The sequence below is a fragment of the Bubalus kerabau genome, chromosome 12, assembly GCF_029407905.1.
Source record: "Bubalus kerabau isolate K-KA32 ecotype Philippines breed swamp buffalo chromosome 12, PCC_UOA_SB_1v2, whole genome shotgun sequence".
Classification (NCBI taxonomy): domain Eukaryota; kingdom Metazoa; phylum Chordata; class Mammalia; order Artiodactyla; family Bovidae; genus Bubalus; species Bubalus kerabau.
In genome coordinates, this window is record NC_073635.1 from 54418395 (window position 1) to 54433770 (window position 15376).

The following is a 15376-nucleotide window of genomic DNA, read 5'->3' on the forward strand; positions in this document are numbered from 1 at the left end:
ACTTTACACTATAGTACAAAATTCATGTGGATTAAAGAGTTAAACATAAAAATTCAAGACTTAAATGTAAAAAGAATAATGAAAGTGATTACTAAAAGTCTGAATAGGGCTGTATGTTTTTGAGGGGCTTAAAAAGACTTTGGAACTGACAAAAGTTATGCCCAAAGAAAGCCCCATAAAATTCAAATTAATAAATGCTGAATTAAATATTAAGAAACCAAAATCTATTCAATTGCCACTCAAATGTAATTATATATGAGTTTAAATCAGAAGAATAAAGTCAAATAAATAATTTATGCTCAGCTAAACTCATATTTTAGCTTATAAGAACTTATAATCAACATTGAATTCATCTCCTAGAATTCCAGGGCATCACTGGTCAGAGTTAAGAGTATAGTTTCTTGACTTGACTTTTCTATATACTAATTAGCACCATGAACTCCTACAGTCATTTAACCTCTAGGAGATAGTTTCTTTTACTGTAAGTAAATGTACTGGACTAGATGATCTTTAAGGTCTTTTCCAATTGTTAAATACTGTGACAAAGTAGTTGTCACTGTGACTAGGGAAGCTATCCGTAGCAATCAAAGTATTAAGAAAATATTGTAATAAGGGGATATTAAATAGTAAGCAAAACAAGCTGGTTAAAGGGAAAACATTTATAAAAGCACAGTTGTATTTTTCTTTGGGGATTTGAATATATAATGTGTGTGTATACTTAGATAAGGTACAAAGAAAATACATTATTTCTTTACTGAAGCAAAACTCCAGAATTTTAGTCATAAATTCACCCCAGTAACCTGATGACCTATTTTTGATGGGTGAATTTTTTGCAGATTATCAAGTAAGCGAGCCAACCCATGAAGTAAAAGGATAATATATCATAGAAAGTAGTTAGGCCATTTTTTTGGATATGTGAGGTTTGATTTTAATTATTTATACAATTTCATAGTGGAGATGTAAGTGTCATGTGGTATTTTTCTAAAAAAATAATGAAGATGTCTAAACATGAGCTCTCACTAGTTTTTGTGTTAAATTTTCACAAAAACATTTATTTAGTGAAACTGACTGAATCTGAAAATAAATTATATTTAAATCAGTTAGGTTCTGATAAACAAGATGTGTTTTTCACTCACAGAATGAGAAATGCTAAAGAGGAGGAAATGAAGTTACCCAATAATAATTCATACCTTTACTCATTTGAGCCCTGCTTCTTCTCAAGACCTTTTGTGAGACTTTAAACTTGGGGATGAAATCCTAGCTTTTCCAACCACATTTAAGGATGAGAAGTCTATCACTGATGAAAGAATGATTGTCAGCAAGCAGTTGTGTGTGTATTGACTCAGTTGCTAAGTCATGTTTGACTCTTTGCAATCCCATGGGCTGTAGCCCACCTGGCTCCTCTGTCCATGGGATTTCCCAGCCAAGAATACTGGAGTGGGTTACCATTCCCTTCTCCAGAGGATTTTCCTGACCCAGGGATCGAACTCACATCTCCTGCACTGGTAGGCAGGTTCTTCACCACTTGAGCCACCTGGGAAGCAGTTATGAGGCAGCTTCTCTGTGTCAGGTACCATTTGGGCTCCAGGAGTATAAAGGTGAACACAGCACAGTTCTTACTCTCAGTGACCCCAGAGTCTACTGTGGAGATGACTATATATATATATATATATATATATATGGGTAAATAACATTATGTTCTATAATACAGACACCCAAAGTTTAGTGGCTTGACACAATATAAATTTAGTTTTTATTGGGAAGTGATCTTCAGGACAGTTGTTCAGAGTCTCAGGCTTCCTCTATTGTGAGTTTGCTTTCTCCTAGGACAGTGGGGTCCTCTGCTGAATCCTGGTATCCAGACAGAAAGGAGAGTGTGGAAGATCACACAAGCAGACAGGGATTGGCATACATCAATTTTGCCTACATTCTATGGCCCAGAACTTGGTCACAATGTCATGCTTAACTGCCAGGAAAGCTCAGAACTTGTACCAGCCTATACCTAGGAGGTAACAGAAACGCATTCTCAAAAACAGTGTCCACCATAACATAGGAAGAAAAGGGCCCCCCAATCAGTGTATAGCTACTTTACAGTGCATTGTGGGGGCCAAAGGAAGGAGAGGATGATCCCAGCTGGGTCAGCTGACACATGATCGGAATTCCATAAATGGCAAATATAAAACTGCTATTGAAATACAGACTCAATAAATCCTTATAGAATAAAAAGAACAAAAAATACTCCTCTTGTTCAGTCGCTAAGTCATGTCTGACTCTTTGTATTATGTTCAATGAAACCTCAGTTACTTTATAAAACAGAACCATAGCATTTTAAACGTTGAAATCTTTACTGAGATACTTGTTGACTCATATGCTGTTTCAAAAAAACAAAAGAGTGATCTCTTGTAAAACCTTAACTGGCTTCATCTAATGGTCATATTTTGAAATAACTCTAGTAGAGTATCACGGAGAAGGCAATGGCACCCCACTCCAGTACTCTTGCCTGGAAAATCCCATGGACAGAGGAGCCTGGTAGGCTGCAGTCCATGGGGTGGCTAAGAGTTGGGCATGACTGAGTGACTTCACTTTCACTTTTCACTTTCATGCATTGGAGGAGGAAATGGCAACCCACTCCAGTGTTCTTGCCTGGAGAATCCCAGGGACAGGGGAGCCTGGTGGACTGCCCTCTATGGGGTCGCACAGAGTCGGACACGACTGAAGCGACTTAGCAGCAGACTTAGCAGCATAGCATCAAGACCAGGATATTGACATTGATGTAATCCACACAATCTACCAAATATATTCAGGTTTCCCCAATTTTATTGGTCTATTTATTTCTGTCAGTGTTTATCCCATGTATAGGTTCATGTATCCACCACCACAGTCAAGATACAGGACAGATCCATCGCCACAAAGACCCCTTCCACCTCCCTCCTCTATTTCTGATTTCTGGTAGCATTCTGCTTTTTTTTCAATTTTATTATAGTTGATTTACAATGTTGTGTTAATTTCTGCTGGTACAGCAAAGTGATTCAGTTGTACATATATATTCTTTTTCATATGGTTTATCATAGGATATTGAATATAGTTCCCTGTGCTATACAGTGGGACCTTGTTGTTAACTCCATCTATATAGAATAGTTTGCATCTGCTAATCCCAAACTCCCAATCCTTCCCTTCCCCACCCCCTCCCGTTTGTCAACTGCAAGTCTATCCTCTATATCTATGAGTCTGTTTCTGTTTCATGGATATGTTGATTTGTGCTGCATTTTAGATTCCACATGTAAGTGATATATGGTATTTGTCTTTCTCTTTCTGACTTACTTTACTTTGTATGATAATCTCTAGGTCCCTCCATGTTGCTATAAATGGCATTATTTCATTCTTTTTTATGTCTGAGTAGTATTCCATTGTGTATACATGTATACCACATTTTTTAAAATCGTTCATCTGTCAATGGAAATTTAGGTCACTTCCATGTTTGGGTTATTGTAAACAATGCTGCTATGAATATCAGAGTGCCTGTATCTTTTCAAATTATAGTTTTGTCTGGACATGTAGCAACCATTATTCTTTAACTTCATTTCTAAAATTTTGTTACTTAAAAAAATGTTATACAAACAGAAGCAAACAGGTATAACCTTTGGTTACTAGCTTCTTTTCCCACTTAGCATAACTCTCTGCAATCATCAAAATTGTGTTTATGAATAATTCCTTCTTTTTATTGCTGAGTACTATTCCATGGTTTGGATGTACCACAGTTTGTTTAACCAGTGGCTAGCTGAAAAACATCTAGACTAATTCTAGTGTTATGACTATTACAAGTAAAGCTTCTATGAACACTTCTGTATAGTTTTTCTTTTTTTTTATTTGAGGGGAAGCAAGAAGGAAAGTCTCCGTTTCTCTGGGATAAATGCTCAAGAGTGCCATTTGCTAGGTCACATAGAAGCTGCATATTATATTTTATAAGAAATTGTTAAAATGTTTCCCAGAATGTCTTACAATTTTACATTTTCATTAGAAGTATATGAGAGATCCAATTTCTCCATACTTTAGCCAGGATTTAGTGTTGTCCTTATTTTTAATTTTAGTTATTCTGATGGTTGTGGTTTCAATTTGTATTTTTCTACCTGTGCTCATTTGCCATCTGATTATCAGAAACATAGTGTTTTTTATTTGAAACAGATTTTAGAAATTTTCTCATTCTTACAAATAACTTACTCTCCATCTGAAAGCCCCATTTTCTCTGAAGCACTCTTCAACTGCTAAGCCCAAGTTAATTATACCTTTCTTTGCAGCTAAATTTACAATGTATGTCTATCTTCTCTGGATTCCAGTTTGTTCTCTTTTGATTGTAGCAGTTATCAAAGTGTGTTTTCATGAAGGTATTTACCTGCCTGTGCTTCACACTAAACTGTGCTCTGAGAGAAAGAATTGTCTTATATATTTTTGCTTCTCTGGCCCCTTTTATGGTGTCTGGTACATTTAAATGCTTAATAAACATTTTCAGTCAGCTTGGTTACTTCCTTATGTTCTGCCTCTTTCTCAAAAGGATTTGAAAATCTATTACACTGGGCACTTGCACAAATGCTAACTCATTTAGAACTCATAACCAGCCTGAGGAATAAGGATCTAACTCAGAGAAGTAATTTGAAATTTTCCATCCCAGAAAGCGGTGGAGGTGAAGCTTGGCCGTGGATCTTCTCGTTGCTATGTCACAGTTGTCCAGAGGGGGAGCAATTGAGTTGCATTCTTTTCCTTGTACTATGAAGATGGTGCATCCTTTTCTCATTCATTGGCTGCTATAGAGTTTGCTCAGGCATCCTATTGACTGCTGTGCCTCCTTGGCCCATGACCAACTCAGAATGGGCAAAAACCATTTCTACACTTCCCTTCCCCACAAGGCTTTGCTCTGAACACCTCCCTCCTCACCAGCCTTTAGGCTTAAAGGTTCTATTAACCACTTTATTGCCAGTTGCCCATGACCTTCCGGGAGAAATATCAATAACCTCAGATATGCAGATGACACCACCCTTATGGCAGAAAGTGAAGAGGAACTAAAAAGCCTCGTGATGAAAGTGAAAGAGGAGAGTGAAAAAGTTGACTTAAAGCTCAACATTCAAAAAACGAAGATCATGGCATCTGGTACCATCACTTCATGGGAAATAGATGGGGAAAGAGTGGAAACAGTGTCAGACTTTATTTTTGGGGGCTCCAAAATCACTGCAGATGGTGACTGCAGCCATGAAATTAAAAGACGCTTACTGCTTGGAAGAAAAGTTATGACCAACCTAGATAGCATATTCAAAAGCAGAGACATTGCTTTGCCAACAAAGGTCCATCTAGTCAAAGCTATGGTTTTTCCTGTGGTCATGTATGGATGTGAGAGTTGGACTGTGAAGAAAGCTGAGCACTGACGAATTGATGCTTTTGAACTGTGGTGTTGGAGAAGACTCTTGAGAGTCCCTTGGACTGCAAGGAGATCCAACCAGTCCATTCTAAAGGAGATCAGCCCTGGGATTTCTTTGGAGGGAATGATGCTGAAGCTGAAACTCCAGTACTTTGGCCACCTCATGTGAAGACTCAACTCATTGGAAAAGACTCTGATGCTGAGAGGGATTGGGGGCAAGAGGAGAAGGGGACGACAGAGGATGAGATGGCTGGATGGTATCACTGACTTGATGGGACGTGAGTCTGAGTGAACTCCGGGAGTTGGTGATGGACAGGGAGGCCTGGCATGCTGTGATTCATGGGGTCACAAAGAGTCGGACATGACTGAGCGACTGAACTGAACTGAACTGAACATGACCTTCCATTCTCCCTAGTAATTCCTGTGCCCTTGGCCTTTGGATTTTCCCCTTCACATGTCACCTCCTTTTCCCCTTCACTCTTCTAGAGGCCATGATTTTACAGGGCAATAGTGCTGAGTTATCACAAATCTGACTTTGCATCATCAAGTGAAAGTGAAAGGCACTCAGTCGTGTCTGACTCCCTGCGACCCCATGGACTGTAGCCTGCCAGGCTCCTCTGTCCATGGAATTCTCCAAGCCAGAATACTGGAGTGGGTAGCCATTCTCTTCTCCAGGGGATCTTCCCAACCCAGGGACTGAACCCAAGTCTCCCACATTGAAAGTGAATTCTATACGGTCTGAGCCACCAGGGAAGCCCAAGAATACTGGAGTGGGGCTTCTATCCCTTCTCCAGGGGATCATCCAAACCCTGGTGATATCACCATTTTCTTGTATCATCAAGAAAAAACTAAGTACTTAATATATATCATTTCAGATTAAGGGAGAGTTTAGAACTATCTGAAAAGCAGCTTCTAAAAATGTCCACCAAAATAAGAGAAAAAGATTTAAACATTTCAATATGCTTCAGAAAAAAATGCTTTTCTGTAAAATATTTACTGACTTAATGTAGGTTATATTTAGTTAACTGAACTTTACAAATTCTAAAAGATGCTAAAGTTGTAAGCATGGGTATTATATAAGGAAATTTATTGTATAAAAAGTATTATTTTGGTTTGTATTTTGAGAACTTTGTTTTAGTTCTTATTTGGACCTCTGAATCTCCAACTATAAAAAAGAAAGGGCTCTCATACTTAAATGTGAACAAAAGAAAGTGACTTTCTAAAATAGAAAAAAGAGAAAGGGTACAAATATATGTCCTTTTCTCCTTATGTCTAATTAGTAAGATAAATATTATCAGCTTTTCTAAATCATTTTTTGTGCTAATGCCCTGGTAAAACAAAGTTTAAACTTTGAAATTGCTTCCAATATCTAGTAATAGACTAGATGCTAGAGTGAAATTCGCTAATCTGTTTTGTCAAAGAGCAAGCAGTTCTTCCCCATGTCCACCACGTGGCTCCAGCTCTTTGGCGCCCCCTGGCTATTGCTCACTCATGCCTGGCATAACTTCTGTTGCTGCTGCTGCTAAGTCGCTTCAGTCGTGTCCAATTCTGTGCGACCCCATAGACAGCAGCCCACGAGGCTCCCCCATCCCTGGGGTTCTCCAGGCAAGAACACTGGAGTAGGGTGCCATTTCCTTCTCCAATGCATGAAGTGAAAAGTGAAAGTGAAGACGCTCAGTCGTGTCCGACTCTTAGCGACCCCATGGACTGCAGCCCACCAGGCTCCTCCGTCCATGGGATTTTCCAGGCAAGAGTACTGGAGTGGGTGCCATTGCCTTCTCCATAACTTCTGTTGGTTAGTCGCTAAAGTTGGGCCCACCCCTTTGCTACCCCAAGGACTGTAGTCCACTAGGCTCCTGTTAATCTAAAGCCACGTCAAACTCCTTATAAATGGCTAAGCCTTTGCCCTCTCCCCTTTCTCTTTTTATTCTGGTGAGACACTGTGTTTTGCGATTATACTGTATTTATTTTATATCACCAGGGAGTAAGTTCTTACAGACTAGGGAATTTCAAGAACATTAAAGTGTCAAGACTTTTAAAAAATGTGCTATCGATGAAAGTGTTTGCACAATATATCACACATTTCCATGCCTATGACACTGACCAAAGTTTGAATTTTTCTTACAAAACAGGTGAAAATGTAAAACAATGTCCTAGAAACTGAGTTTTATAGGCTCAGTTTACTTTTATTTATTATTTCAACTAAGATTTATTAAGCACACATTATATTCTACATACCCATTTGTGTCTTCATATTTAATTTCTCCTGATCGCCACAATATGGAGGCTACTGAAGCAACCTGGAGTACATAATTTCCCCTATATTAGGGTTTTTGTTTGTGTGTTTTAAGGAAGCAAGAGAGAAAATAAGAAAAAAAAATCAGTCAAAACATACTAAAATTTGACATATTTACATGATATCTATTCAAGCCATTTTATCTGCTTTTCTCAGTCTCAGCCACCCTCACCTTCCTGTGCAGACTCAAATACAGATACAAAACAGAAGAAAGTGAAAATGTATCTGAATCTGATAAAATAATTATAGTAGAGACCAAGGATATCACTCTAATGAGATGAAAGGAGCAATAACCTGCTTTTTCAAGAGACTATATTTGATCAAATGTAAACACAGATGAGATTCTCTGCTTATAGTTGACAACCTTCAGTCCTGCGGGGAAACAAACAACGGAGACTACAGACAATGATGATGATTTTAAAAGTGGCTAGTGTGATGGCTGGGAGGGTAAGTGGCACTAAAGCCCACTTGTACATGGTAGCAAGAACCAACCAAAGTATAACCACCAATTCTGCTGATAAAAACTGGATTTTAGCATGAACTTGAAAAATTGCAAAGAGCAACTGAAAAAAAATCTTCAAACGACTTATACAAGCCAACCAGAAAATATTTGGAAATAATCATTGGTAACATTTTTGATATAATGGTTTTCTGTGAGTACATGCACACTTTTTTCTTTTTTATAAAAATGGGATTATGCTTTGTCTTCCTTTTGTTTATTATATTGTGCACTGTTCTGTAACCTTATGTTACATGGCTGCATCGTAGAGGCTGGGTGGTTTTGGAGGCAGGATATCTGTGGGATCATCTCTCTTCTTATCCTGCCCAGGTCTTGCCCAGCTCCAAGGCTCAACTTCGGTGTCACCCTGTTGTGAGCCACTTTGTCCAGGAATCCCTTCCTTCTTTGAACCCCTTTAGCAGTGTCTGTTCTCATTCAACTGTTTGCTTCCTGACCTGTTTCAGAGGAGGACTTAAAATATGCTTTTTAAAAAAATTAATTTATTTTTAATTGAAGTACAATTGCTTTACAGTGTTGGTTTCTGCAATACATCAACATGAGTCAGCCATAGGTTTACATAGGTCCCCTCCCTCCTGAGCCTCCCTCCCACCTACCACATCATCCCACCCCTCTAGGTGGTCACAGAGCACTGGGTCTGAGCTCCCTGCATCATACAGCAAATTTCCACTGGCTATCTGTTTTACATATGGAAATGTATATGTGTCAGTGCTTCTCTCTTAATTCATCCTACTCTCTCCGTCCCCCACTGTGTCCACAAGTCTGTTCTGTATTAATGGAATATATAAATGGAATCTAGGAAGATAGTACTGATGAACCCACTTGCAGGATAATGTATTCTTTATAAATATGTTCTGTCTCCCCAAGCAGAGGGTATTTTTCCCTGTACTTACAGTTTTTTCCATTCCTAGTCCCTCATGTATCCCCATGCCTTACACAGAGGTGATTAATAGATGATAGTTGATGGTAGCTGCTCAGTGTAGACAGAATACTTCCGAAAATCAATCTGAGTTTCTAGGAATTATCTCTACTTCTAGGGTAATTTTGGGAGAAGGCAATGGCACCCCACTACAGTACTCTTGCCTGGAAAATCCCATGGACAGAGGAGTCTGGTAGGCTGCAGTCCATGGGGTAGCTAAGAGTCGGACAAGACTCAGCGACTTCACTTTCACTTTTCACTTTCATGCATTGGAGAAGGAAATGGCAACCCACTCCAGTGTTCTTGCCTGGAGAATCCCAGGGATGAGGGAGCCTGGTGGGCTGCCGTCTATGGGGTTGCACAGAGTCAGACACGACTGATGTGACCTAGCAGCAGCAGCATCTGGGTAATTTTATATTGTGACTGGTAACTGACTACACCCGAAGCCATAGAGGCAGGAACCTATTTCTGTCTCAACATTTAAAGGTTCTTTGAGTGAGTATTCTTTTCAAGATCACAGGTTAAACTGTAGCCTGCATGAAAGGGAAGGCCCTTGTATGTGTGCCCTATAGAAGCCAACCGCATAGTACACAAGTATCTCTTCTTGTTCATTCCCTTTCCACCACCTGCCCAGCATCCCTCATATCATCTCCCTCTAATTGGCTGCTTGCTGATCACCCTGTCTCTTTCCCTCAGCTGCTATGGTTTGGGTGCCTTTCTTTTTGCCTCCATAAAGTCAGGTCTTCGTTCCTCAGTGGGACTCCGTTATCTGGCCACAGATGACCATTTCCAACCTGACGAATCCCTGCATTTCTTCATACATCTACAGTGAATGAACCGCATGTCATCCCAGGAGTGAAAGTGAAAGTTTAGTCGCTCAGTCGTGTCCAGGCTCCTCCTTCCATGGGATTTTCCAGGCAATAGTACTGGAGTGAGTTGCCATTTCCTTCTCCAGAGGATCTTCCCGACCCAGGAATCGAACCCAGGTCTCCCCAAGCCATTTAATGCTTCTTTGCTTTTGATCTTGCTGAAATACCATGCTCTTAGGAATTCCCTGGTGTTCCAGTGATTAGGGGGGCTTCCTGGGTAGAGCTAGTGGTAGAGAACACATCTGCCAATGCAGGAGATGAAAGAGACTCAGGTTCCATCCCTGGGTCAGGAAGATCCCCTGGATGAGGGCATGGCAACCCACTCCAGTATTCTTGCCTGGAGAATCCAACAGAAGAGGATCCTGGTGGGCTACAGTTCATAGGGTTGCAAAGAGTCAGACATTACTAAAGCGACTTAGCACACACGCACACACCAGTGGTTAGAACTCTGCACTTCCACCCTGTTCTTTTCTTCCTTTGCTCCTCTTCTGTTCCATGTATGGAAATCATGCTCACTCTTTGAGTAAGATTTCAGCTCAAATGTTATCTTCTAAGTGAAGTCAGAATTCTCCCTTCTTCTGTGTGTGTGCATGCAACACTTTTACTATACATTTATTCCACTGTTATATTTTATTAAGGGTTGTATATTTCTCTTAGCTTACCCAGTGGCTCAGTGGTACAGAATCTGCCTGCCAATGCAGAAGACACAGAAGATGCAGGTTCGATCTCTGGGTTGGGAAGATGCCCTGGGGTAGGAAATGGCAACACACTCCAGTATTCTTGCCTGGGAAATTCCATGGACAGAGGAGCCTAGCAGGCTACAGTCCATGGGGTTGCAAAGAGTTGGACACAACTGAGCATGATCCACAACACTAGGTATGGCAAGGGTGCTACATGTACCAAAAGTTGAGTGAAAAGAGCAAGCTGGGTAACAGGAAGTTATTCCCACGATGCAGGGAAGAATATGGTTAAAAGATGAGGCTAAGATGGACTTTCCTGGTGCTCCAGTGGTTAGGAATCCACCTACCAATTCAGGGGACCCAGGTTCAATCCCTGGTCTGGAAAGATCCCACATGCTACAGCTACTGGAGCCTACATACCCTAGAGCCCTTACTCTGCAACAATGCAGAGTAACTGCAACAATGCACAGCCCTTACTCTGCAACCACTGAAATGCATAGCCTGTACACTGCAATTAGAGAAAGCCTGTGTGCAGCAGTGAAGACTCAGTGCTGCCAAAAACAATAATTAAATTTAAAAGATGAGGCTAAGAATGATAAAGAGGAGTCAGATCAAAAGGGTGTAGTAAGCAATCTTGCAGGAGGGAGGTAGGAAACCATTGAAGGTTGAAGCACAGGAATGGCATGATCTGATTTGTGTTTTGAAAAGATGATTGGCAATAGGGTGAGCCTAGAGGCAGCCAAGACACTGAAAAATGACAAAACTCAGGCAACAGGGGCTGATGGCTTGAATGATGTGCTGGTTTTGGAAGTAGAGAGTAATGGACAGTTTGCAAAAACATTGGGGAAATTGAAGCATTAAAACTTGGTAATTGATTGGAAGTAGGGTGAGAATTTGAAAAACATGTTAAGGAAAGTGTTTTGTTGTTTCTCTTTAGGATGGCAATATATGGGCAAAAGCTATAGGATTTGAAACATTTTACTGCAAGCTAGGAGCCACTGTATATACTTATCTGTCTTTCTAACTTTACTGCTTTTCTGAAGCTGCACAGAAAGTACTTACAATCCAAACTTCTGTTCCTGAAATGCAGTTGGATCTGCATTAACTTGAAATATTGATAGGCATGTTTGGTCTGCAACATCGAACTCCTATCTGGAACTTTAAAAGCAGAGCTGAAATGTGTTTAAATATGTGGAACATATGGAAATTGACATCTAAGCTTACATTTAACTGTCATCTCATAGCCTTTTATGTAGCAATTGGTCTGTGCAGTGCTGAAAATTTGCATGTTATTGAGAAGTCATTTTTAGAGACTTAGGATATCTCAAATTTGTTGCCTTTAGTTGAGAAATAGATTGCTGGTGGCTAGAACCTATATAATTGAGTTCACAGAGAAATAATTCGATGAAATTAATAAAGTTAATGTTCTCCAGGCAGTTGTAGGCTGCCAACATGCTAAATCTTTGTCCGTTAACTTATTAAATTATTGTTTTATGAATCTTCTGTAGGACTCTATCCAAATTGAATGTTTTGCCAATATTAATCCCCTACCGGTGGTTCTAACAAAGAGTTCTCTTTCAGGGACAGGTCTTTTTCCTTGGGGAAGTAAATAGAGTCAGTGATTTACTGATAAAGCCACCTAGTATATACATCATCTCTGTCCCATATATCAATGTCACAGGCAACAGCTTGCTTTACTAAGTGATTCTGCAGTGTCTTCTCAAAGACTGTTTTGTTTAGCAATCAGATTGAGGTGCCAACATGCATATATTTTAGCATCCTTTGAATTGTTTTTATCTTTAATAGCACAGTCAGTTCAGAGACATTTTTATGGAATGGTTTTCACTGCTGAAATTTTATCCAGCCATATTGGTCTACTTAAAAATAATGTTAGCCAGTACATCACTTTTGTGCACATTGGGCATGGTTTATTTGCAGCAGCACACTATATATTGAAAGCTGAGATGTTATTCTTGTTAACAATCAGAGAATGCTCCTATTTGCAGCTCTCCCTCACTGACCAGTTTTTAATTTGGCGTTAATTATCTAAAACTGTTTGGGAGGCAAAACCACCTTTCTGTTTTGTGCGATTAAGTGGCATTAAACATTCCCTCCCAAGCCTTGAACACGGACTGTGAAGCTAATGAGTGATGGCTTTGTGAAAATTTACATGGGGGTGAATAGAAAACCGGAGAGGAAAAAAGGGTCCCTTTGATGATGACTGACAGTTAATGACAGAGTCTTTCTGTCTTGGTTTGAAAAAGGTTTTTCTTAGTGGGTAGTTCAGTTTAACATCTTTGTAGGTCGATCCTGGAAAGGACTTCAGGAAGATGACTGAAGGACACAGATTTTTTTTTTTTTTAATAAAACATTAAGACAAAGAAAAGTTTGTTAAAAATCATATTTTAAAACCAAGTTATTGATTTTCTTCTGGTATTTGTGAGGCAGGCTTTTTAACGAGTACCATTCCAACTGTTTCTCGGGAGAGGCGTGTTGTGCTATGTACATAATCTTCGGTAAGGAATTCTACTTGCAGCATATTTTTCTTCAAAGGCTTTGCATTTCTGCATAAAAAGCTTATTAATTATTTGTGGCTGCTTGTCATCGTGTTCTGATAATAGAAGGCTGGTCAAGGATAATAATTACCACTTCACCTTTTTGGATCATATATATCCACTATTCCTACTGCAGTATTACCCAAAGCATCTCTCCTCTCCCTGTACACAGGACCAAAAGTGCAGGCACATCATTTATTGATAAGACAAAAAGAATGTAATGAAATTATCAATGTTCTTGAATTAATTATGAACATGATTAAGAAAGCTAAAATCTCAGGAGCCAGGATCTCATTACCCATTCAGTCTTAGGGATTGCTTTCATTCAGCTAGGCAAAAAGGCTTCAAGCAGCCCCACAATTGCCTTTCTCTCATTTATTTGTGCTAGAATTAAGCTTTATTTGTTTTCTGTTTTCTTCTCCTTCAGACTGTTTCCTCTGTCCTTATCCATTTAACAAACTGTTTCCTCCTGTATCTCAGAAGGCTACAGCGACAGGGGCCTACATCTGTCTGCAGCTGCTCACCTTCTTTTGAGTGCATTTCTCTCAACTCATTTTGTTGGAGCTCCTAAATATCTCTCAAGGTAAGTCTGAGAATGTAGCCAAAAAGTTCTTTCAGATTTATGTCTGCAGCTATACAACAGTTCTGTCTGAATCCCATTCAGCCAGGAGTCTTAATGACATCATTATTACGCTGTCTGTACTGAGCTAGATTTTACTTGGCTCCTGCACTGTATTATTACTTATCTTCCTTTCTGTGTGAATGTACGAATAATACTTGTTTAGGGTGGGGGAAATGGTTCAGACCTAAGAGGGGAGTACATTTTTTATTCAAATCAAATTTCCACAAGTAGTATAAACAGGAAGCAAAAGTAAATCTATTTAAAATTTATATTTGCTGTACAGATATCCTCATTGCGCTGGAATGCCTGCCCTCTCCTCTGTGCTATTATAACTGAATTGAGAAAGACAACCAAAATGTGCATTCTATTTAGATTTATTTAAAGGCCCTCTGAATTCCTGGGATTGTAATGTAAAATGCTGAGGAATATTGAATTGGTGTCTGATAAAAACGTCTTGAAATTGTCCTCCTGACCCCCGACTGAATTTTTTTTCTCGGTAAAATTGGCCAAAGGTAGTTTGACAGCAAACTTTTCTGAAATGTGACCATAGGTCATTTCCTAACAAGGTCACGTCAGCATGTGCTTACAGTCACATCCAGAGTGATGGGAAAAATTGTACAGTTGGATGTGATTTTGGCTTAAGAATATTAGTACGGGACTCCTCTTCTTGTATGAGAGAATTAAGTCTTGCAAAGCTAAGACAGGAGAGAAGAATGATAGCTTTAGGCCACTGAATAAATATAGTGTATGTGATACTAAATCCATTGATCCTGGTTTCCTTTAAAGTCGAGGTCTGATAAGATGGCTAAAACATCCAGGAATCTGAATGCATAAAATCATTGAAAAACCCAAGCATGTCGAAGCGATAAGTGACAAAGTGATTTGATTATGGCACACAAAATATAAAAATGCCCATCTCTTAAATCGTAGGAACAACCTTGATGTTGGAAGATTTGCTAGAAAATGGGGTGAAGGAACACAAAGGAAGAAGGCTATTTGACTGTTTCTACAAACCTGCAGTTTCTGCATACAATATTTAGATAATTACATATGTTACATGAAGAAATGTTTGCTTCATATTAACTAAATATCTAAGATATTAAAATGTTATTGTGGGGTATTATATGATTCATGAGCATCATATCTTTTAATTTGGGGGCACATAAAAGATTTTAGTCTTTGTGTGCTTCCTGCTGCATTTTTGAGTTTTATTTATTTGGTAAGCAAATAGTTATTGGTGTTTACTGAAATTGCAATCGCTAGTCTGCTGTTATTAGTTCTCATGTTAATTAGATCTACCAAGATAGCTGATTAAATTTGAAAGGGTAAAAATGCAGAAGATACCGTATCTTGTTTTCAGACATCAAACAAAAATAGCAGTAAAAATAATTTTCTTTTTTTGTGGACCCAGAATGCCAGGGGAAAAATAAAAGCATGTTTCTTAAATAGAAGCTCCTTGTACTTCATCTCATTCGGAGAAAATGGAAATATCTCTGAATTTCTTTTGATAT

At 39.1% G+C, this 15376-nt stretch overlaps 1 long non-coding RNA gene across 1 annotated transcript in view; it reads left to right on the forward strand.

Annotated features, from left to right (window-relative positions):
• Window positions 1–15167, forward strand: part of LOC129624148 (uncharacterized) — a 109394-nt gene extending 94227 nt beyond the window's left edge. Inside the window, exons 3-4 of the long non-coding RNA XR_008700780.1 lie at window positions 13724–13826; window positions 14796–15167. This is a non-coding gene — a long non-coding RNA (uncharacterized LOC129624148). The remainder of the gene's footprint in view (window positions 1–13723; window positions 13827–14795) is intronic.
• Window positions 15168–15376: the final 209 nt, after the last annotated feature.